The sequence below is a fragment of the Lepidochelys olivacea genome (assembly GCF_965140295.1).
Source record: "Lepidochelys olivacea isolate rLepOli2 genome assembly, chromosome: 7".
In the NCBI taxonomy this organism is placed as follows: Eukaryota; Metazoa; Chordata; order Testudines; family Cheloniidae; genus Lepidochelys; species Lepidochelys olivacea.
The window spans coordinates 51,649,267-51,673,836 of NC_140417.1; the positions used below are offsets into that span (position 1 = coordinate 51,649,267).

At 46.5% G+C, this 24,570-nt stretch overlaps 1 protein-coding gene and 1 pseudogene across 35 annotated transcripts in view; both read left to right on the plus strand.

The window, feature by feature from the left end:
- Positions 1 to 24,570, plus strand: part of IP6K1 (inositol hexakisphosphate kinase 1) — a 228,250-nt gene that overhangs the window by 178,023 nt on the left and 25,657 nt on the right. The window lies entirely within an intron of this gene.
- LOC311523457 (ferritin heavy chain pseudogene) lies at positions 15,129 to 15,590 on the plus strand (annotated as a pseudogene). The gene has a single exon. The product of its transcript is annotated as a ferritin heavy chain pseudogene (transcript).

Genomic DNA, 24,570 nt, shown 5'->3' on the forward strand with positions numbered 1-24,570 from the left:
TGGGCTGGACCAGGGGGTTCGGAGTGTAGGAGGGGGCTCCGTGAGCCTGGGGCAGGGGCTTGGGTGCAGGAGGGGGTAAGGGGTACAAGCCCTGGGAGGGAGTTTGGGTGCAGGAGGGGGTAGGGGGTGTGGGCTCTGGGAGGGGACCCAGGGCTGGGGAAGGGGTTTGGAGTATAGGAGGGAGTATGGGGTGCTGGTTCCAGGAGGGGGCTCAGGGCTGGGGTGCAGGCTTCCGCTGGGTGGCACTTACCTCAGGCGGCTCCCGGCTGGCGCAGCGGGGCTAAGCCCCTGCCTGCCACAGCCCCACACCACTTCTGGAAGGAGCCAACACGCCCCTGCAGCGGGGCATGTTGCTCTGCATGCTGCCTGTTTCTGCAGGCACCACCCCTGTAGCTCCCATTGGCTGTAGTTCCCCATTCCTTGACAATGGGAGCTGTGGGGGCAGTGCTTGTGGGCAGGAGCAGCACGCAGAGACCCCAGCCTCCCCCGGGGCTGCGCTAGCTGCTTTTGGGAGTAATCTGGAGCCAGGGCAGGCAGGGAGCCTTCCGGAGGCTGGAGATCACGATCGACTGGTAGAGTCTCCAGGATCGACCAGTCAATCACGATCGACCGGTTGGTGAACACTGTTCTAAAGAGACCTGTACGTGCACAGGATTTCCCTTCAAAGAATCGTGTCTGCAAAACCTTTAGGACGTGTTTAGTTTCATAGAGTTTAAGGCCAGAAGGGATCATCAGATTATATAGCCTTATCTCCGTCACAGGCCATCTGTGGTGTCATGAATCATTAATCATAGATGCACTTCAGGGAAAAATAGTTCTTTCAGCAGAAAGACTGAGGAGTACTTGTGGCACCTTAGAGACTAACAAATTTATTTGAGCATAAGCTTTCGTGGGCTAAAACCCACTTCGTTGGATGCATGCAGTGGAAAATACAGTAGGAAGAGATCATAGAATCATAGAATATCAGGGTTGGAAGGGACCTCAGGAGGTCATCTAGTCCAACCCCCTGCTCAAAGCAGGACCAATCCCCAATTAAATCATCCCAGCCAGGGCTTTGTCAAGCCTGACCTTAAAAACTTCTAAGGAAGGAGATTCTACCACCTCCCTAGGTAACGCATTCCAGTGTTTCACCACCCTCCTAGTGAAAAAGTTTTTCCTAATATCCAACCTAAACCTCCCCCACTGCAACTTGAGACCATTACTCCTTGTCCTGTCCTCTTCTACCACTGAGAATAGTCTAGAACCATCCTTTCTGGAACCACCTCTCAGGTAGTTGAAAGCAGCTATCAAATCCCCCCTCATTCTTCTCTTCTGCAGACTAAACAATCCCAGTTCCCTCAGCCTCTCCTCATAAGTCATGTGTTCCAGACCCCTAATCATTTTTGTTGTCCTTCACTGGACTCTCTCCAATTTACCCACATCCTTCTTGTAGTGTGGGGCCCAAAACTGGACACAGTACTCCAGATGAGGCCTCACCAATGTCGAATAGAGGGGGACGATCACGTTCCTCGATCTGCTGGCTATGCCCCTACTTATACATCCCAAAATGCCATTGGCCTTCTTGGCAACAAGGGCACACTGCTGACTCATATCCAGCTTCTCGTCCACTGTCACCCCTAGGTCCTTTCCGCAGAACTGCTGCCTAGCCATTCGGTCCCTAGTCTGTTGCGGTGCAGGACCCTGCACTTATCCTTATTGAACCTCATCAGATTTCTTTTGGCCCAATCCGTCTAGGTCCCTCTGTATCTTATCCCTGCCCTCCAGCGTATCTACCACTCCTCCTTGTTTAGTATCATCCGCAAATTTGCTGAGAGTGCAATCCACCCCATCCTCCAGATCATTTATGAAGATATTGAACAAAACCGGCCCCAGGACTGACCCCTGGGGCACTCCACTTGACACTGGCTGCCAACTAGACATGGAGCCGTTGATCACTACCCTTTGAGCCCGATATATACACACACACACGCACACTGAGAACATGAAAAAATGGGTGTTGCCATACCCACTATAACGAGAGTGATCAGTTAAGGTGAGCTATTAGCGGGGGGGACGATGACAACTTTTGTAGTGATAATCAGGATGGCCCATTTCCAACAGTTGACAAGAACGTGTGAGTAGGGGGAAAAAATAAGCATGGGGAAATAGTTTTACTTTGTGTAATGACTCATCCACTACCAGTCTTTATTCAAGCCTAATTTAATGGTGTCCAGTTTGCAGGTTAATTCCAATTCAGCAGTTTCACGTTGGAGTCTGGTTTTGAAGTTTTTTTGTTGTAGTATTGCCACTTTTAGGCCTGTAATCGAGTGACCAGAGAGGTTGAAGTGTTCTCCGACTGGTTTTTGAATGTTATAATTCTTGACGTCTGATTTGTGTCCATTTATTCTTTTACATAGAAAAGTGTCCGCTTTGGCCAATGTACATGGCAGAGGGGCATTGCTGGCACATGAAGACATATATCACATTGGTAGATGTGCAGGTGAACGAGCCTCTAATAGTGTGGCTGATGTGTTTAGGCCCTATGATGGTGTCCCCTGAATAGATAAGTGGACAGAGTTGGCAACGGGCTTTGTTGTAAGGATAGTTTCCTGGGTTAGTGGTTTTGTTGTGTGATGTGTGGTTGCTGGTGAGTATTTTGCTTCAGGTTGGGGGGCTGTCTGTAAGCAAGGACTGGTCTGTCTCCCAAGATCTGAGAGTGAGGGATTGTCCTTCAGGATAAGTTGTAGATCCCTGATGATGCGCTGGAGAGGTTTTAGTTGGGGCTGAAGGTGATGGCTAGTGGCATTCTGTTACTTTCTTTGTTGGGCCTGTCCTGTAGTAGGTGAATTCTGGGTACTCTTCTGGCTCTGTCAATCTGTTTCTTCACTTCAGCAGGTGGGTATTGTAGTTCTAAGAATGCTTGATAGAGATCTTGTAGGTGTTTGTCTCTATCTGAGGGGTTGGAGCAAATGTGGTTATATCGAAGAGCTTGGCTGTAGACAATGGATCATGTGGTGTGGTCCGGATGAAAGCTGGAGGCACGTAGGTAAGTATAGTGGTCAGTAGGTTTCCGGTATAGAGTGATGTTTATATGACCATCGCTTATTAGCACTGTAGTGTCCAGGAAGTGGATCTCTTGTGTGGACTGGTCCAGGCTGAGGTTGATGGTGGGATGGAAATTGTTGAAATTATGGTGGAATTCCTCAAGGGCTTCTTTTCCATGAGTCCAGATGATGTCGTCATCAATGTAGCGCAAGTAGAGTAGGGGCGTTAGGGGATGAGAGCTGAGGAAGTGTTGTTCTACGTCAGCCATAAAAATGTTGGTATACTGTGGGGTCATGCGGGTACCCATCGCAGTGCCGCTAACTTGAAGGTATACATTGTCCTCAAATGTGAAATAGTTATGGGTGAGGACAAAGTCACAAAGTTCAGCCACCAGGTTTGCCGTGACATTATCAGGGATACTGTTCCTGACGGCTTGTAGTCCATCTTTGTGTGGAATGTTGGTGTAGAGGGTTTCTACATCCATTGTGGCTAGGATGGTGTTTTCAGGAAGATCATCGATGGATTGTAGTTTCCTCAGGAAGTCAGTGGTGTCTCGAAGATAGCTAGGAGTTCTGGTAGCATGGGGCCTGAGGAGGGAGTCTACATAGCCAGACAATCCTGCTGTCAGGGTGCCAATGCCTGAGATGATGGGGCGCCCAGGATTTCCAGGTTTATGGATCTTGGGTAACAGAATACCCCTGGTCGGAGTTCTAGGGCTATGTCTGTGCAGGTTTGTTCTTGTGCTTTTTCAGGGAGTTTCTTGAGCAGATGGTGTAGTTTCTTTTGGTAACCCTCAGTGGGATCAGAGGGTAATGGCTTGTAGAATGTGATGTTAGAGAGCTGCTTAGCAGCCTCTCATTCATATTCCGACCTGTTCATGATGGTATAAAAAAATTCAGTTTTTTCAGAGTAGATGTAGTGACTCCTTATTATTGGATTTCAATTTTCAGTTTTCAGGTGTATACTTTGCCACAGTGGGCTGATCTATGACATTGTTGGTGTGTCAGGACATTGCGTAAAGAATAAGTGAGCCTTAGCCCTGGAGATATTTTGGTCAATGATAAATTCTTTGAGGAACCCCAAGAAGCAGTGGAATTTTAAGGGGAGATTGAACTGTTGGTGTCATGCTTATTCCTGAGCATTGTTACTAAAGTCTTCTGTAGCTAAAAGCATAGACAATATCAGAATTATCATTAGTTGATGTGGGCATGGAGCCAAACGATAGGAAGGGAATAGAGAGCAGGAGACTTTTAAGGGGTGGTATAATATGTGAAAGCAAAGTTGATTGAAACTGCACTGCACTCCATCTTGCTCTGTTTAGTCCTTATCAGTTTTAAAAGACTGCTAGATTGATGAACCAGTGATAAAGTCCAGTAATTTGGAATCTGACACGGGGCTTTGGAGCTGTGCTCCGGCTCCGCTCCAGCTCCAGGCAAAAACCTGCAGCTCCACTGCTTCGGGCTCCAGTTCCGGGCTCCTCTCCAAAGCCCTGATCTGACAGGACTAGAAATCACTGCATTCCAGCTGACTATATGTGGTGTGTAATGCATTCACTTCTAGCTCTGGGAGATGGAGATATGACAGTTCAAAATCTTGTGTGCAGTGTTAGAACCATGTCAGTCCCAGGATGTTAGAGGGATGAGGTGGGTGAGGTAATATCTTTTACTGGACCAACTTCTGTTGGTGAGACAGACAAGCTTTCAAGGTACACAGAGCTCTTCTTCAGGTCTGGGAATTGGAAAACATAGGCCTTGTCTACACTGGCAAGTTTCTGCGCAGTAAAGCAACTTTCTGCACTGTAACTCCTGAGGTGTATACACTGCCAAGCCACTTAGTGCGAAGAAACTGCACAGTTGTAGCACTCTAAAAATAAGCCACCCCAACAAGAGGCGTACAGCTTTCTGCACCGGGGCTACAGCTCTGTGGTGCCAGTGTAGATACCGTGGCGATTACAGCACTGCAATTGGCCTCCGGGAGGTGTCCCACAATGCTTATTCTCACCTCTCTGATCATCGGTTTTGAACTGTACTGCCTTGCTTTCAGGTGACCAACCGTCATCCCCACCCTTCACGTTCCTTTGCAAATTTGAAAGTCCCCTTCCTGTTTGCTCGGTGATGTGTGCAGTGATCTCAGCACATCTTTCCAGGTGGCCATGCCTGCTCCACACACCAGCATTTGGGGAGAGGAGGCTGTGCAGTCCCAGATGCCCTCCAGCCATAGGAATTATGATACCTATGGTCAGACTTCACGATGCATGATAGAAAGAGGCCATAACCGGGACACAATGCAGTATAGGAGCTGCAGAACACCTACCCAAGGTGTGGGAGGCAAACCGCCACTCCAGTGCTGCACCCACGAGCTGCTGGTTCTACAAAGAGCTGGACATGATACTCAGTGGCGACCCGACCTCCACTGCAAAGGCCCCTGTGGATACTTCATTGGCTCGTGTGCCAGTCGAGAGTGGACTGAGCCAGGAGGAGGAAATCTTTGATGGGGAGGGGGACGCAGAGGCAGAGGATGACTCAGAGGCCAGGGATGCATGCAGCCAGGAGCTCTTCTCTACCCCGGAGGAGCCTAGTCAGTCACAGCAGTCGGATCTTGGCGAAGCACAAACAAGAAAGGAGGCCCCTGGTAAGTGAAACTGATTTTGGGAATTGCTGAAGTGAGTTGTTCTGGGCAGGAGGGTTGCAGAAAGCAGGCTTGTCTCCCACCACATGCCTAGTCTGAGCGGCAGAACAGGGTGTTGATAGATTCCCTCGCTTCATGTGAATTTCCCTCAGAGATCTCCAGGAAACTCTCGTAGAGCTCCTGGGCAATCCGCTGCCACAGGTTCCTTGGCAGAGCTGCTTTGTTTCTCGCCCAATTAATGATAATTTTCCCATGCCACTTTGCCATCACGGGGAGACTGTGTGTGTGTGTGTGTGTGTGTGTGTGTGTGTGTAAAACCATGGCTGCACACAACAAGCTGCATAGGGGCCAGGGTGGAAGCCGCAGGTTTGGAGAAGACCCTCCCTCGGTTCCCTGCTCACCCTCAGCAGCGAGATATCTTCCATAATGATTACACCTGTGGAAAGTGTGGGGACAGGAATGATTATCAGGTGCCCCCTACAGTGCTGGCTTGCCTGGGGTCAACCAGTTAGTGACAGGTGTGTAAGTACTGGCTGTGTTTTAAAGCACTGAATCAGAGTTGTCTGTGTTGCAAACAATAATGCTTCTGTAAAATGTTGCATTTAAACTTCACAGAGATGACCTTGAGAGCCCGGTCTCCCTCTTTGTTATCAGCGGCAGAAAGGCTGCGCAGAATTAGAAAGCGGCCAAGAAGAACTTCCTCCGTGAGGTTATGATGCACTCCACTGCTGAGAAATAGGAATTGAAGGAGTGGTGGGAATGCGAGAAGACGAACTGAAAGGAGAACGTGGCACACCAGAAAGAAGCCACGGAGTGGCTCTTAAACGTTGTGGAGCGCCAAGTGGACACGCTCCAAAGTTCTGCAGCCACTGCTAGTCATCCCAGACGTGCATCATGATGTGATCCCACCATTCAGTGCTTGTTTCCCGAGCCCAAAAGCAGTGTTCCACTGTGGTCAGCACCTCCGTGAGTGCCACAAGCAATCTCGTGTTGTAGCTACTACGCGTGGCGAGATCAATTTCGCACTCTTGCCTTTGTAGTTTAAAGAATAATTCCACTGCCCCTCATGACGTGTTGGTCAGTGCGAGCAGCATTCTTGTCAACAGCTCAGGATCCATTCCTGCAGCCAGAAAGAGGTAGGGCAGGGCGCGCAGTAAACAAACGGTTGAAAGATGGTGCCAAATGCAGATGGAAGAACAGGGATTGCTGGGATGCGAAGCAATGCGTCATGGGGCATTGGGACAGGACTCAGGATGCCCTGCAATTCTTCCCCCTTTTCTCCCCTCCAACCTCGCACCCCGACCTTCCCACTAGTCTTAGCGGCAAAAGAGAAAGAGGTGCTCTGTGGGATAGCTGCCCAGAATGCACCGCTCCGAATACCACTGCAAGTGCTGCAGGTGTGAATACGCTATTGCGCAGGCAGCTGTCAGTGTGAACACACAACAGTGGTTTCTCTTCTGCACTTTCTGAGTGGCATTGTAACTGCCGGCACACTAACTTTGCCAGTGTAGACATGACCTTAGAGTGTTACAGGTAAATACAAAGGTGAAAAAGATTGTTTAGCATTCAAGGTGAAGTGGGCCATTAACACCCCTCCAGCACAACTTTAACTACCCCCGCACCCTCCCATCCATTAAACTCTCGGGAACACTCCCACATCAGCATCAACTTCCTGGACACCAACAATGGAACTCGACAGAAAACTATATACAGAAACCCCACGGATCACCATACCTACTTTCATAGATCCAGTAACCACCCCAAACATACCAAGAAATCTCTTATCTACAGCCAGGAGCTCAGATTCTCCTCAAAGCATGTTCTCTGGTAAGGCTAGGATATACACCTTAAAATGCTCAAAACTGCCTTCACCAAAAAAGGACACTCCACAAGAGAAGTAGATCCTATCATGGAATGGGCCACTGAGAGAACCTGTTTTAATATAGAAATAAAACTCCCTCTCAACGCACATGTTAGAGGGCTTATTCCTTCACCTGCTTACTTCCCTGGTCCTTCTCACATGAACAGAGAGCAATAATACCCGAAGTCCAAAGGTGCAAACAATTTGATGTTTATTGGGGTGAACTTCCAGCAAGCATGATTCCAGTTTCCTTCCTCAGTGTCCCCCTTCCCAGCTCTGACACTACAGAGCCTTACCTGTGTCCCTGTTCCCATTCACCCCCTTAGCAAAACATGATTCCAATTTCCCCACCCCCATTCACTGTTCCCATTTTCCCCCCCTTACTTCCTGATTGACTTCAGACTATATAATAAAACTTGAGTTCTGCTTAGCTATACCTTAACCAATCATTTTCCTGAAATTTAACTAACCAATCCTAACATATTGTAACATGATTAGTTAACCAATTATATCCCACCACCTTAATTACTTTACACCCAGCAAAATTAATTATACAGCAGACAGAAACAATCACAGAACCAGACAGAGACCATGCAAATAAACAATAGCAAAGTGGGAACTATAATGACAAAACAATACAGAAGTGAGGATTTCACAACTACATCTATAAAGACATAAGGGTTTCCTAGCTGTCTATTGATAAGTGAGTTCTTACCGAACAGAAAACTATCAAACTAAACTTCCTTTACGTCCTCTAGGCTCTTCCCTTTCTCTGGAGGTGATAGATCAGATCACCTTTCTAACAGCCCCAGATTGCCTTATTGGAATGTGAAGATGTGACCATACACTTCCCAGGTTATGGCTGCCTCTGCTGTTTAGCCAAAGATCTTAGCCTAAGAACAGGGTCACTGTAAGAGAGAGCCCATAAACAGGCAGACTGTGATTTTTATTCTTTCTTTTATACCTCTATAACTAGCTAAGTGATAAGAATACACCTAAATTCTTAGAGTATAGGCCTTTACAGACAGGCCTGAATATCTGTATCCTAACAGCACACCGCTAGTTGTCATCTACCACTCCACACTGAAACTCATATGGGGTATCGTCAAATAATTACCACCCATATTCGGTGGGGGATCCCATCCTGAAAGAGATCTTTCCTGAACCCCCCTCTTCTGGCCTTCAAAACACACCCCCAACCTCTGTAAGCTCATCAGAAGCAAGCTCCACATAGACCAGGACACACCAACAAATAGCATCAGAACCTGCCAGAACAACAGATGCGAAACTTGTGGACATACCTCCACTGCTACAACGATCAGCACCCCCACAAGACACCTTTCAAAATCCGTGGGTCCTACACATGCCTATCACAACATGTGATGTACCTCATCCAGTGCACTAAATGCCCCAGTAGCAACTATACGGGAGAAACCAGACAATCATTACGCTCTCAAATGAATTCACATAGGAAAACGATAAAGGGCAAAAACACGCTGTCACCTGTGGATGAACACTTCATAAAGAGGTCACATACAGAATGATCAATCAGTCCTTATCCCCCAAAGGAAACCTGCACAACACTTTCAAAAGACGAGCCTGGGAGCTTAAATTCATAACTTTGCTAGACACTAAAAATCATGAACTGAATAGACGCACTGGATTTATGGCTTCATACAACAACCCACTAACATCCTGCCTCCCCAGCGACTTTTCTCCCTCTCCCTTCCTTTCCTCCTTGTGACTGGAGGGGTGTTAACTGGCCACTTCACCTGGAATGGTCCCTTTAAATGTGTTAACTACTTACGTTGAACAATCTGTTCCACCTTGTATTTAGCTGGGACACCTAAGTTTCTCAGACCTGAAGAAGAGCTCTGTGAAGCGTGAAAGCTTGTCTCTCTCCCCAACAGGAGTTGGTCCAATAAAAGATATTATCTGACCCATCTTTTCAGTTTAAAATCTTGTCACTCTGACTACGGTCTTGGTTCTCTCCCCAACCCCCATGATTCAATTGTGACATAATATGAAAATCTCTGTGTCCTACTGTATTTGAAAGCAGCTTAAAAGGGTGGGTCTCAGATGGTATTCAGAGTGTCTACACTGCATTTTAACCCTAGGTTAAGATTTTCTGACCCGTGCTCAAACCCAGTGCTCTGGCATCCACACTGCAGTGCACAGACCTGAGTCAAAGTAACCCTATCCCAGAATGCCTAGTGTCACCCCCGACACCGGTGTTGTTGTGAGAAGGGGGTCGCAGTGCAATGAAGTTTGAGAACGTCTGGTCTAGAACAAGACCTAGAAACCTATTTCAGGGCAGAGCAGTTAAAGCCAAATGCCACAAAGAGTGGTCTCAGCTTTCCATTTGAATAATACCCAGGCCAAGAAGACATTAAACATCAATTTCTGTGAGTCGCCATTAATGCACAATCATAATCCATGGTACCTGGGGATAACCCTGGACTGCATGCTCAGTTTCTGTCGCCACCTTGAACAAACCAAAAGGCAAACAAAGGCCAGGGTCAATATTGTACAGAAGCATGCAAGAGTGTCTTGTGGAAGTGACTCCCACACCCTCCAAATATCCATACTAGCTCTGGTCCATTCCACACTATGCCCCAGTTTGGAGCGGAAGTTCACACACCATTTTAATGGACACTGAAATTAACACTGCTCTTTGCATAGTTAACTGCATCCTCACACCAGTGCTATTTCCATGGCTATCAGTATTGGCTAACGTTGCATGAGCAACTATTCAACAAGATGCTGCAACAGTTAGGGGGTACATAAAGATCATGGCAAATACTACACTACCGCTCTGCCATGATCTCGAACACCCTCCTCGCCACTGACTAAAACCAAGAAAACCCTTCTGATCTCGTGCCACAGCCCTCCTTATGGAAGAGAAGGGTGTTTGCAGAAGAGGTCTGAAACCTGGGCTGCTGCCAACATGCCAAACAAAAATCTAATCGACCCAACTGTGCAAGTGCCAGACTTCTCCTCCCCACAGTGTGTGGGGACCGCTCAAAACCATATTCGCATCTGATATGGAAGATGTACATATTTACTCCATAGAGGGAAAGTGGGGGAATCATCAAACTGTGACTGTGGTGTGATGCAAACTATTGGATGCATCAGACGGTCACATGCTCATCAAAGCAGACTCCAACGAGAGACTGCTGAATTGGAATTAATTTGCAAAGTGGATACAATTAACTTAGGCTTGAATAGAGACTGGGAGTGGATGGGTCATTACACAAAGTAAAACTATTTTCCCATGTTTATCTTCTTCCCCCTCCCCCACCCCCTACTGTTCCTCAGACGGAACTGCTGGAAATGGCCCACCTTGATTATCACTACAAAAGGTCCCCCCCCACACACTCTCCTGCTGGTAATAGCTCACTTTAAGCGATCACTCTGGTTAGTGTGTGTATGGTAACACCCATTGTTTCATGTTCTCTGTGTATATAAATCTCCCCATTGTATTTTCCACTGAATGCATCCGATGAAGTGAGCTGTAGCTCACGAAAGCTTATGCTCAAATAAATTTGTTAGTCTCTAAGGTGCCACAAGTACTCCTTTTCTTTATGCTCATCTTGGAGGTGTCACAGGCATTCACATAGCTAATACGTCTGCTCTGGACTGGATAAAAGACCTTAAGATCCAACTGTAGTCATGCCATTGCTTTCACTGTTCCACTATCACCATATGACAGAAAAACAAGAATTGTAAATGGGGAATCATCAGTCTGTTTCCAGTAGGGTCGTGCAGGGGTCAGTTTGTGACCATATACTATTTAACATTGTTGTCAGTGACCTAGAAGAAAACATAAAATCATCAGTAATAAGGTTGCAGCTGATACCCAAATTGGGAGAGTGGTAAATAATGAAGAGGATAGGTCACACATACAGAGTAGTTTGGATTACTTGGTAACCAGGGTGCAAGGAAGCAATATGCATTTTAATGTGGCTAAATGTAAATGTGTAAATCTCAGAACAAAGAATGTAGGCCTTACTTACAGAATGGGGAAGACTATCCTGGGAAGCAGTGACTCTGAAAAAGATTTGGGGGTGGTGGTGGATAATCAGCTAAACATGAATTCCCAGTGTGGTGCTGTGGCCAAAAGAGCTAATGCATTCCTTGAATGCATGCACAGGGGGATTTTGTATAGGAGTAGAGAGGGTGTTTTATTTGGCACTGGTGTACCGCTGCTGGAATGCTGTGGCCATTTCCACAAATCAAGAAGGATGTTGATAAATTCGAGATGGTTCAGAAAATAGTCAGGAGAATTATTAAAGGATTAGAAAACATGCCTGATAGTGTAATACTCAAGGAGTTCAAAGAGAAGATTAAAGGTTGACTTGATTATAGTCTATAAGTACCTACTAACCGTGGGCTTTTCAGTGTAGCAGAGAAGGGTCTAAAATGATCCAATGGCTGGAATTCAGACTGGAAATAAGGCCTACATTTTTACAGTGAAGGTAACTAACCATTGGAACAGTTTACCAAGGGTCATGGTGGATTCTCCACCGCTGACAGTTTTTTTTAATCAAAATTGGGTGTTTTCGTAGAAAACGCTTTTGGGGAAATTCTCTGGCCTGTGTTACACAGGAGGTCAGAATAGATGATCGTAGTGGTCTCTTCTAGCCTTCAAATCTATTAAAACCTATTAATCAAACAGCTGATGTATTGTTACATCTCTGCTTTCTGTATGGTTTCTTTCTGCTCTCTTAATCACCAAGTTCAAATTTTTAGTTTTTGCAAATCCTAGGAAAGCAATGTAGAACCTCCTTGGTGTTAGTATTTTCCATTAGAAATTTAACCATTTTTTGCAGGATGTTGAAGTAGTAACTAGACAGACAGCAGGTCAGCTGTTGGAAGTTTGTTTGCTGTGTGAGCTGCAGACCTGCTATTTTTCTGAAAGCCTAAATGGAACACTAGTGTCTCTTGTCTGTAACAGCTCCCTAAATTACCGTGCTTTGGCATTACAGGGCTAGTAGACTTCTTAGTGATCATTATATTGTTAGTTGTGGTTGTAAACCAAAGTTACCAGTACCCTGTGTCTGAAACTTCCAAACTTGGGTGCATAAAGTTAAGAGCCTAAATCTGAATTTTTGATATTTAAATGAATTCCCACTGAAATCTCTTTGTACTCTGGATACTTTCATCTCTGAAAATCAGGCTGCTAGGAAAGGTACCGCCACCTGGTATGCACCTGTACCTTTCCTGGGTGCCATGGTCAGTAGAGCTGAGGGCTGAAGTGCACACTGCCTGTGCACCACACCGGGTGACATCTCCCACCTGTTGTTGCTGGGATGGAGCAGAGAAAAGTGGAGTAGTTGTAGCCGCTAATAGCTAAGAGGGGAAAGGAACAGCAGCAGGAAGGGCTGGATTAACTTTATTTTTGTTGCCCCTGGTATCCTGTCCCACAGGAGCAGAAAAAGGTGTCACATGAGTGATGTGGTTTTGAGTGGGCTCTCAAATTCCTGGCACAAGCTTGCCCTCTGAGATGAACTCTTGGGTCAATAATTTTTGTGGGTCAGAAGCCACACTGACCAGTGTTACAGTATTTGAAAGGTCCATGGAAACCCATCCGTCAGTCTGACTGTACAGCTCTGTAGAACCCTTGTCCTTACCTTAGCATCCATGAGAATGGGTGGTGAGAGGAACTTGGGAGTGGGAATGGAGGGTGTAAATTTTGTGATTATAGACACACATTCCCCCTGATCTTGCAAACTCTCATAATTTTCTGAAGAAAACATTTGATTTTGCAGATAACTTTTTGTCTTGGTTTGAAGCTAACGGTCCTTCTGTTTAAACTTTCTGGGGTCAAAGATTCAGGGGATGGAGGGGGAAACTGGTTAAAAGAACACTGTGCTGGATTTTCCAGTCTGTTGTGGCCACTTTGATGCAAAGTGGCTAGACTCTGGCTGTAGCTGGCCTGTGGAGAATTCCTCCTCATTCAGGGGAGCTCTCCATTGGTGGAGATGGCAGAATTGTCTCCTGTGCCAGCCACTTCCACCCCTGTGTAGGGGGTTTGGCAGAGGGGTACTCCATATGTCAGTGGAAGATTGGGTGTCAAGTCTCCTAGAGATCCTGTGTCAGTGGCTTAAGTTAGAGCCACTGCAGCCAAGGAACTGCTTTAACTTACGCTGATGCCAGGAGGCACAGGATGGTGTGGGGAGGGGTCTGCAGCTGGCTCCCTCATGCACAGTTGAGAATCTGGCCCATTGTATTTTCTATAGCTCCCCAGATTTCCGCCCCCCCCTCCCCGCGTTGCCTATAAAAAAGCCTAAACGGAGGGCCTAGTCTACACTAGCAGCGCAACATCACTGTCACACATCTGGTGAAGATGTGCTATGCTGACAGGAGAGAGCTCTGCCGTCGGCATAATAAATCCACCTCCTCAAGAGGTGGTAGCTATGTCAGAGAAGGTCTCCTTCACGTAATCCTGTTGAAACTAATAGGACTCCTTGGAGTTGGGTGCTGCTCAATGTGAGCAAGGCTGGCAGACTGCGGCCCAAAGAACTTTGAGAATGCCCTTCCTGTGTCATGCAAAATGTTACTTGTTGGCTCAAGGAGAGAGAGTTTTATAAACCCGCATAGCGTGAGCTTGTGCTCGAACTGCTGATCCTGGAGGACAGTACGGCAGGGTATTTTTTCTTGTATGTGCTGGGTGAAGGGAGGAGTGCAATCGATAGCGTGTAGTTTAGGACATAATTGTAATTTTCCACTTCAGCTGTCAGTAATATGGAAAATGCTGTGAAAATATTTCCTTGAGGAAATGGCACGTCCGTTAGTCAATAAAGGTGCAGGAATATAGGGCCAGCTGAGAGAGCTTTAAGTAAGGGTAAGGGAGCAGACTAGTGTGGTACGTCTGTGAGCTACAGGAAAGGGAAGTAGAGTCCCCACCCTTGGCACCTTTTGCGGGCTGACAAAGTGGTATAGCAGTACAGGAGAGCCATGTGTGTGCAGGGTGACTCCAACACTCATAAAGGAAAACCACCCCAGACCCTTCTGGCTTGCCTTTGATCAGTGTTCTGCTTGGTGTTCCTTGTACCTTACCCTGCCAGTAGTGTGGTGAAGTAATAGAGTAAATATGCATTTATCGCAGTGCCCAAAGGTCCCAGTTGGGATTGGGGCCCCATTGTGGCTGGGTACTGCACACACATAGCAAAGACTACCACTGTCCTGAGGGGCATATGGGGTACCCCTAACTCAGTGCTGTGGCTAAGAGGACCAATTTGATCCTTGGATCAGGGGAATGTTGAGTTGGAGTAGGGAGGTAGCGTTACCTCCGCATATAACATTAGCGAGACCGTTGATGGATACTGTGATGATTCTGGAGTCTGCACTTTGGAAGGGACATGGAAGGAAACTGGAATGGGTTCAGAACACATTCATAGAGTTGAAATCCAGAAGGCACCATCCACTCTAACCCTCTCTGTCGCATGCCATTACATTTCCCCCAGACACCTCTGCATTGAACCCAGTGATTTGTTTATCTAAAGCAGAGGTCCTCAAAGTGTGGGGCGCATGTGTAGGACTGTCCGGGATGGGGGGTGGCAGGGCCTGGGCAAGCCCCCACAGGGGCACAGAGAGAGCATCACCCAGCCTCCCTTGTATCCTCTTGGCTCCCGTAGCAGCAGCAGCAGGAACAGCAGCAGCGCCATGTCTTCGTCTCCATCCCAGGTGCGCCAGAACTACAACCAGGACTGCGAAGCGGCCCTCAACCGCCAGATCAACCTGGAGCTCTACGCCTCCTACGTGTACCTCAGCGTGTCTATTTTGACCGGGATGATGTGGCTCTAAAGAACTTTGCCAAGTATTTCCTGCACCAGTCCCATGAGGAGCATGAGCATGCTGAAAAACTCATGAAGCTGCAGAACCAGAGGGGCGGTTGCATCTTTTTGCAGGACATCAAGAAACCAGATCGTGATGATTGGGAGAATGGGTTGACAGCAATGGAGGGTGCCTTGCACCTGGAAAAGAATGTGAACCAGTCACTCCTTGATCTGCACAAGCTGGCAACTGACAAGAATGACCCTCATTTGTGTGACTAACCCTACCCCCCCCCCCGCGCCCACAGCTCTGCTCTGGTTCCTAGCTGCATCCCATGCCTGGCCTGTGTTCCCTATAAGCTGCACACCTTTGTGGCCGCCCAGGAGAGAGTCTAATGCTGCCAGCTGATAGCAGAGCGCGCATAGGCAGCAGCTTGTGTTCAGGTGCCCCTCCCCCAATGTTGCTCCATCCTGCAGTTGTTCCCAGGAACCTCCTTTTGGCTGTGCAGAGTGGGGGGCGGGGGAGGTCCTGATATCAGGGTGTCCCCCTCTCCTCTGTCCCTATACCCAATCTTTGCAGAGCAAGGGACAGAGCCTGGCTCAGGACTCACGGTAAACAGTGAGTGAGTGCCTTTCTTAAGGAGACAGTGCACTGTTTCTGAGATTTCCCCAGCAGGCGTGTCTCCCCCTCCCACCCCCCAACACACACTTTCAAAGTGTATCATTTTAGTGTTTTGACGGGTCTATGCATTTCATAATTTTTATTTGTCTTGCACTTAAATTTAATTCTTTTTGAGTAGTGAGTTCTAAAATGCCTAATCTGTCCTGACTGGAGTAATTATCCCTATGGTAACGTTTAAAAAATATATATTGTATCTAGGTTTTTTGTTTCTACTGGTGGCGCACATTCGCACGTATCGCGGTGCACATAACAAAATTTATTCCACACATGGATGGAAAAAATTAGAGGGAACGTTGCGCCTGGCCCCGTCCCCAGCCTCAGCGTGGCTCCACACCCAGCCTTGTGACAGCCCCGGCCGCTGGTCGGGGCTCTGTTCCTGGCCTGGGGCTGAGGCTGGGGCCAAGGCCAGGAACAGAGCTGCACCTGGCTGCGGGCCTGGCTGCTGGCCCCTACCGCAGTCTGGCTGTGGATCTGCCCCAGCCTCAGTCCCACTCCTGGCCCCAGACCCACCCCCAGCCTACCCCCCTTTACCCCTGTCTATTCCCCCTCCCCCAGCCTTCTTCCAGCCCCAGCTCCAGGAGGGTCGGAGGGGGGCTTGGACAGGGGTGAGGGGGGTGCAACCCTCAAAAGTTTGGGGAATGCTGATCTAAATCAAATCTTCCAGATGACAGCCCTAAGAAATTAGACATCTTCTGGAAAACCTGCCTTACCATGAGAATGAAGAAGGTCAAATTTCTCTTAGCCATCCAGAAGGGTTCTATGGATTGATGCGAAGGTTGGTTATGTCCTGTGTGTACCTACATGGGGAAGAGGTTTCTGATGTTGGAGGGGTCTTTAACCTGTTGGACAAAGGCAGAAAGATACAGTGGCAGGAAGTTGAAGACAAGTTGAGACTAGAAATAAGTTGCAGTTTTTTAATATTGAAAGGAATTATTACAACAACTTATCTGGGGATATGGTACTTTCTCCATCACTTGGAGTCTTAAAATCAAGAGTGAATGTTTACTATTAAGATGCATTACAGTTCAACCAGAAGTTATGGACCTGAGGCATGCATTACTGGATGAGGGCTTTATGGTGTTCTGGAGCTCAAAGCTCTATTGCTTCTGACCATAAAATCTGACAATCCCATCCAGTTCCTCCTGAAGTGTGTAGCGGCAGCATGAGGGGTGCATGACCGAGGACCAGTTGCTGTGGGAGGATGCTCCCTGTACCCAGCAAGGCCTGTCCCCCCAATGGCCTTCAACACCCCTTCCAAGGGCATTGGCATTAAAAGAAATACCAAAACAACACTAATGTTCTTATAAGGCGTGTTGAAGGGAACTTTAGCACCATGCTTCCTGGTTGGAGATTTGGGAGTGAAGCTCCTCCATTCTGGGATGGCATGAGCAGCATAAAACTGTTTGTAAGGTTCCTGCAACCTTAACTGCACCTTTAAGGCTTTTTGCGTGTCAATTAAACCTCTGAGTTCATTATTTGTAGCTTTGCCGAACTTTAAATTGACATTTTTCACACCTGGTCTCTGCCTCAAGGTGAAGAACGTTGGAAAGTTTGAGCAAAAACAGTGTAACAGTTTCAGAGAATAGGGTGGCCAGATAGCAAGGGTAAAAAATTGGTACCAGAGGGGAGATGGTAATAGGGTCCTATAGAAGACAAAGCCCTTAATATCGGTACAGTCCCAATAAAATCAGGGCATCTGGTCACGCTATTTGAGAATAAGGTTGGGGGAAAAATGGTAGTTTTCCCAGCGTGTTAACTTTTTCTAACCATTTCTTTGAAAAGTGTTTGCACGGTTTGAAGCTGGGAACTCAGCGTTTTGCACGGAATCTTCCTGTTCTCAGGAGTTCTGTCGGAGCTCCTTATCATACAGAATGCATTTTACCACTGCTAGGTGTTAGTTGCCATAGACTTTGTAAAACAGGTCTGGATGACACTTAATCAGAGTATTTCCAATATAGGCATTTCTACTGAGCATGGACGAGGGCCCACCATGATAGCTGGGATTGGTCATCCAGTTCATACTGCAGAAGTGCCAGTTGTTTCTCTCAGTGCCTGTGTTCAAGGCAAGTATGGTTTACAGTAGGCTATGTCTCCTGCTTTATGGCTGCAACTATAATTGTTATCCTTCAGATACAGTGAGGTCTTGGAAGGGGTTGAAACAGACTTAGAAGTAATGCAGATTTCAGAGATGCTTAGTCAGAGCCGGATCAGATTAAGGTTGGTAGATGCAATCTGTGGCATTGCCCTTGGTGTATTTTCTAGGAAATGAGGCTAAGTAATGACAGTACCTTAGAGGTGACTGACAAAGAGTGAGCTAGAATGCTAGCTACTTCGAATCAGCAGTTGCTCAAGGAGGGAATGATGGCACAACTAAAGCTACCCCATGAGTTACTCACAGTGTAAGTGACTTCTGCCATGTCCCTTGCCTAGTAAGATCACACAGAGAAAAGCATCTCCTGGTGTCCTTTCCATCCTGTCATAAGGGATGTCCAGTTTTACTGATGCCAGCTTTGTTGGCTTCTTTCAGAGAATACAAAACGGCAGAAATTTTCGCCTGAAGGGGAACAGGTAGGCCGAACTCATCAGAATTCTGCATTTGGGAAGTGAAACCCTGGTGGCTGGACTGTCAAATCCCCAGAGTCTGTCAGTCATAGGGGGACACTTCAAAACTATTACCCTCAAAGATCTGTAAGAACACTTGCTAGTGGGAGTGCTTATTATAAATCAGTGTTTATTTCTAGCCAGAGAAGGGGGGAGTTCCTTGTCTGAATATTTGGAAGAGGCAGAAAAAGTTGCTGAGGCCGGAGATGGAGTGTGCACTTTTGTAATAACTAGTCAGTGAAAGTGCCAGTGCAAACCTCTGAAGTTTTTCAGGGTGCTAGAATCCCCAGCACATCCTTTCATGGTACAGGGGGGACAGTTCAGTCTGTATGTTCCTGTTCTCGGAGGGGAAGTGGAATCCCCAAGCAGCTTCTTTGTGACCATGGGACAGGGAATTGTGCTATGTTAGCTGCCAGCTGTCTTGACTCCCCTTTTCTAAGATTTTCTTCTCAGTCTGCTAGCTTGTTAGGAAACAGTACTTGGTTATCTGGAGAGAGAGTGAATTTAGTCTAACCTAGAATTCCTTTCTTTGCCTCCTTGTAACTGGCTATTTGGTTTGCTAGAGAAGAGGAGATGAACTGAATCGCACAAGGAGAGAAAGCTGCAGTTCTTGTGGTTCAGATTGTTAGTATTTCCAGACTGGGAAGTCATGCGTTGCTTGTTTGTCTGCCTGCCTCCCTCTTTCTCTCTCTGTGTTGCAGACTGCTCTTACTCACTGGATCAGATCATTTAATATGCTTTCTGAGGGCTTTAGATTTAACTAAAGGTGTGGGGTTTCTTTTTAACCTGATTTAGTTAATTCAGTGTCAAAGGCTGGGTGGACACTGTTTTTTGTTTAAACTAGGTTTATTTGGGTTTAACTGAAGTCCATTAGGAACAAGTTTAGGCTAGACCAAAATAAAGTGTCCACACAGCATCCCATTTATGAGGACAAAGCCGTGATGCATGATCCATACCAGGTATTGTCTGTCTGAGCTCTCTCACTTCATTAGCAGTTGTTCATGAGTCCCCAGGTGCTCCATTCTGCTCCTCCCAGTATAGATCTGTCGTCTACAAAGTGTAAGGGTTTTCATGCTTACAATACAATAGTCTTCTTGATTGTAGTTTTTGTTTGAATTTCTCAATCTTCTCCCGTCCTCCTTTTTAAGATGAAACATGCCCAAGAGCCAGGGAATTCCCATTTACCCCTTTGACTGCACTGAATTTCCCTGTCAAAGCAAAGCTCTGCAACTGACATTCCACTGATTTCATTGCCTTGTCACTTGCTTGCAGCACACAAGTATGATGAAGGGTTAAAGACTAAAGGCCTGGTTGGGTGTTATCTCTTCCCTATAGTCTTCTCCAACCCCAGCTTGTTATACCAATAAAATAAAAACCAGCAGGATCTTATTAAAGGGGAAAAGTAAAAATGCCACATTTATTGTGAATACAGAAAGAATCGTAGTTAGCAGTTACTTATGTCTATAACATTCCATTCAGTTTCATATTTATTCATACACGCATGCAGGTTATGAAAGGTTGTTATCATAGTTACCAGCCTTAGAGTTGCTCATGCCAAGTCACTGCCCAGGTGGCTTGGACACGAAGAGGGAGCAGGGCCTTGTCAGATGCACATCTGACGCTCCTGGAAGTTGGTTTGCAGAATCAGACCCCAAAGTTCTCAGTTTCTAGAGTCCATTTTTATAGGAATTTATTCCTATGCTAGTCTATGGGAATTGCTTCATCATGCTGTTGCTGAATCAGTCAACAGATGGCATATTCCTGATGGCTCTGTGTTGTTCTTTGGTTCTCCCATCCTTGAGGCTGTTGGGTGGATTCCAGTCTGCCCTCCAGGGGTCCTCTGGTTGTTTCCACTTGATGCCTTCTTTGGCCGATGGACACGTGATTCTTAGGCTGGCACCTCCCTGATCGTTCAGTTATTATCCACACCAAGCATCCATCCACATACTTCCTCTATTTCTATTTTAATCACAATTGTTAACAAAGTGAGATAAATACAACAAAAGGGTGGGGAGTCTGTGTGCTATTTCTGTTTCAGAGTGTTGCTTTGAGAACAGACTCTGTCTTAGAATGTACTAATACAATTCGCTTGCGAGTTTCACACAGAGAGGGAGAGAAACAGTACCAAAAACCAAGAGACCTCTTAATTAGTAATACCCTGGAATTTAAACTTTGGGGAATCAAACTCATTTGTGATTTTAATACAGAACTTCTTTAATATAATCCAACAAGCTTTGGCTTAACAGTGCTTCCCTGCTTGTGTCTGTGTCATAAATATAAAGGGAAGGGTAACCACCTTTCTGTATACAGTGTTATAAAATCCCTCCTGGCCAGAGGCAAAATCCTTTCACCTGTAAAGGGTTAAGAAGCTAAGGTAACCCTGCTGGCACCTGACCCAAAATGGCCAATGAGGGGACAAGATTCTTTCAAATCTGGAGGGGGGGGACAAAGGGTTTTCTCTGTGTGTTACCTTTGCCAGGAACAGATCAAGGATGCTAGGCTTCCAACTCCTGTGAAGTTAGTAAGTAATCTAGCTAGAAAATGCGTTAGATTTTCTTTTAGTTTTTGGCTTGTAAAATTCGCTGTGCTGGAGGGAATGTGTATTCCTGTTTTAGTCTCTTTTTTGTAACTTAAGGTTTTGCCTAGAGGGATTCTCTGTGTTTTGAATCTGTTTCCCCTGTAAGGTATTTACCATCCTGATTTTACAGAGGTGATTCTTTTACCTTTTCTTTAAATAAAATTCTTCTCTTAAGGACCTGATTGTTGTTTCATTGTTCTTAAGATCCAAGGGTTTGAGGCCGTGTTCACCTGTACCAATTGTTGAGGATATTATTATCATCAAGCCTTCCCCAGGAAAGAGGGTGTAAGGGTTGGGGGGATATTTTGGGGGCAGATGTCTCCAAATGGTCTCTTTCCCTGTTTTTTGTTTAAATCGCTTGGTGGTGGCAGCATACTGTTCAAGGAAAGGCGAAGTTTGTACCTTGGGAAAGTTTTTATCCTAAGCTGGTAAGAATAAGCTTAGGGGTCTTTCATGCAGGTCCCCAAATCTGTACCCTAGAGTTCAGAGTGGGGAAGGAACCTTGACAGCTTGTCACTTGCAGATATCATTATTTTATGAGGGCCGTTGAGGTCATGTGGGCATGGAATTATCTGATTTCAGGGGAAGTCAGGCAATCTGGAGCTAATCTAAAACTCCAGTGTCCTAGCCAAAGCCCCACTCAATGTGACCACAAACCTGGGGATCTAATTTCCCTTGCATAAAATGGAGCAGACTGCAGCTACCTGTACTAAAGGGGAAGGTGGCTCTGGCCTGCGGTTTTATAATCTGCTGTGATGGAGTAGAGAGTATTAACCTGGTAATGTTGCATGGGAGTTTTCCTAGTTTAGTGTCTTCTGCTAGTTTAGTGCCTCTGTTTCCCTGGGGTATTGCACCAATACTAGATGGTGATGGGAGATAAGGGTGTGACTTCACTGAGGAATGATACTTGACGGCCGGCAGGGTAAACTTATAAATTGTCTGCCTTCTATAACACTGATAGAGAGATATGTACAGCTGTTTGCTCCCGCAGGAATTAATCACTTGCTCTGGGTTAATTTATCAGAAGAGTGATTTTATTAAATATAAAAAGATTTAAGTGATTCCAAGTAATAACAGACAGAACAAAGTAAGTTACCAAGCAAAATAAAACAAAACTCGGAAGTCGAAACCTAATACTTTAAGAAACTGATTACAGATGAAATCTCACCCCCAGAGATGTTCCAATAAGCTTCTTTCACAGACTGGACTCCTTCCTAGTCTGGGTCCAGCAATCACTCACACCCCCGTAGTTACTGTCCTTTGTTCCAGTTTCTTTCAGACATCTCTTTGGGGTGGAGAAGTCATCTCTCAAGCTAGCTGAAGGCAAAACAGAGAGGCTTTCAGGGTCTTTTGTATTCTCCCTCTTGTGGGCTGAAACCCCTTTGTTCTTCTGTGCAAAGTCACAGTAACAAGATGGAGTTTGTAGCCACCAGGCAAGTCACATGTTCATGAATGATTCAGCTTTTTGCAGGCCGACGCCAGTGTTTACGTGTTACAGTACAGACGTGTTTACACACGAATGCACTTAACGCGCGGTAGCGCCATGCCTCCCAGTGCTACCTATTTAACACACATGACTTGTTAACACATGATACAGGAACTTGCTGTGTAGCGCTACAGATTTGGTCACTAACTCACTGACATAGAAATCAACAGGAAGTGTGGAGTGGAAACGTGTTGTACGTCTTTGCTGCTGATGGGGGGGGGGGAGAAGGGGCAGCAATGTTAAAATGTTAAAGGATAGTCCTTTGCTGCGGCAGTGCTTTAAGGAGCCTCAAAGCAGCTGCCCTGGTGCCAGCGATTTAAAACGGCCCGGGGCTCCGGACGCTGCTACCGCAGCAGTGGTAAACCATCCCAATGAGTCGAAAGAATAGTAAATATGGCAGGCGACCAGCTTGGCTTAATGGTGAAATCCTAGCGGATCTTAAACATAAAAAAGAAGCTTACAAGAAGTGGAAGGTTGGACATATGACCAGGGAAGAGGTATAAAATTATTGCTGGGCATGTAGGAATGATATCAGGAGGGCCAAATCGCACCTGGAGCTGCAGCTAGCAAGAGATGTCAAGAGTAACAAGAAGGGTTTCTTCAGGTATGTTGGCAACAAGAAGAAAGCCAAGGAAAGTGTGGGCCCCTTACTGAATGAGGGAGGCAACCTAGTGACAGAGGATGTGGAAAAAGCTAATGTACTCAATGCTTTTTTTGCCTCTGTCTTCACTAACAAGGTCAGCTCCCAGACTGCTGCGCTGGGCATCACAAAATGGGGAAGAGATGGCCAACCCTCTGTGGAGATAGAGGTGGTTAGGGACTATTTCGAAAAGCTGGACGTGCACAAGTCCATGGGGCCGGACGAATTGCATCCGAGAGTGCTGAAGGAATTGGCGTCTGTGATTGCAGAGCCATTGGCCATTATCTTTGAAAACTCGTGGCGAACCGGGGAAGTCCCGGATGACTGGAAAAAGGCTAATGTAGTGCCAATCTTTAAAAAAGGGAAGAAGGAGGATCCTGGGAACTACAGGCCAGTCAGCCTCACCTCAGTCCCTGGAAAAATCATGGAGCAGGTCCTCAAAGAATCAATCCTGATGCACTTGCATGAGAGGAAAGTGATCAGGAACAGCCAGCATGGATTCACCAAGGGAAGGTCATGCCTGACTAATCTAATCGCCTTTTATGATGAGATTACTGGTTCTGTGGATGAAGGGAAAGCAGTGGATGTATTGTTTCTTGACTTTAGCAAAGCTTTTGACACGGTCTCCCACAGTATTCTTGTCAGCAAGTTAAGAAAGTATGGGCTGGATGAATGCACTATAAGGTGGGTAGAAAGCTGGCTAGATTGTCGGGCTCAACGGGTAGTGATCAATGGCTCCATGTCTAGTTGGCAGCCGGTATCAAGTGGAGTGCCCCAAGGGTCGGTCCTGGGGCCGGTTTTGTTCAATATCTTCATAAATGATCTGGAGGATGTTGTGGATTGCACTCTCAGCAAATTTGCGGATGATACTAAACTGGGAGGAGTGGTAGATACGCTGGAGGGGAGGGATAGGATACAGAAGGACCTAGACAAATTGGAGGATTGGGCCAAAAGAAATCTGATGAGGTTCAAAAAGGATAAGTGCAGGGTCCTGCACTTAAGATGGAAGAATCCAATGCACCGCTACAGACTAGGGACCAAATGGCTAGGCAGCAGTTCTGCGGAAAAGGACCTAGGGGTGACAGTGGACGAGAAGCTAGATATGAGTCAGCAGTGTGCCCTTGTTGCCAAGAAGGCCAATGGCATTTTGGGATGTATAAGTAGGGGCGCATAGCGAGCAGATCGAGGGACGTGATCGTTCCCCTCTATTCGACATTGGTGAGGCCTCATCTAGAGTACTGTGTCCAGTTTTGGGCCCCACACTACAAGAAGGATGTGGGTAAATTGGAGAG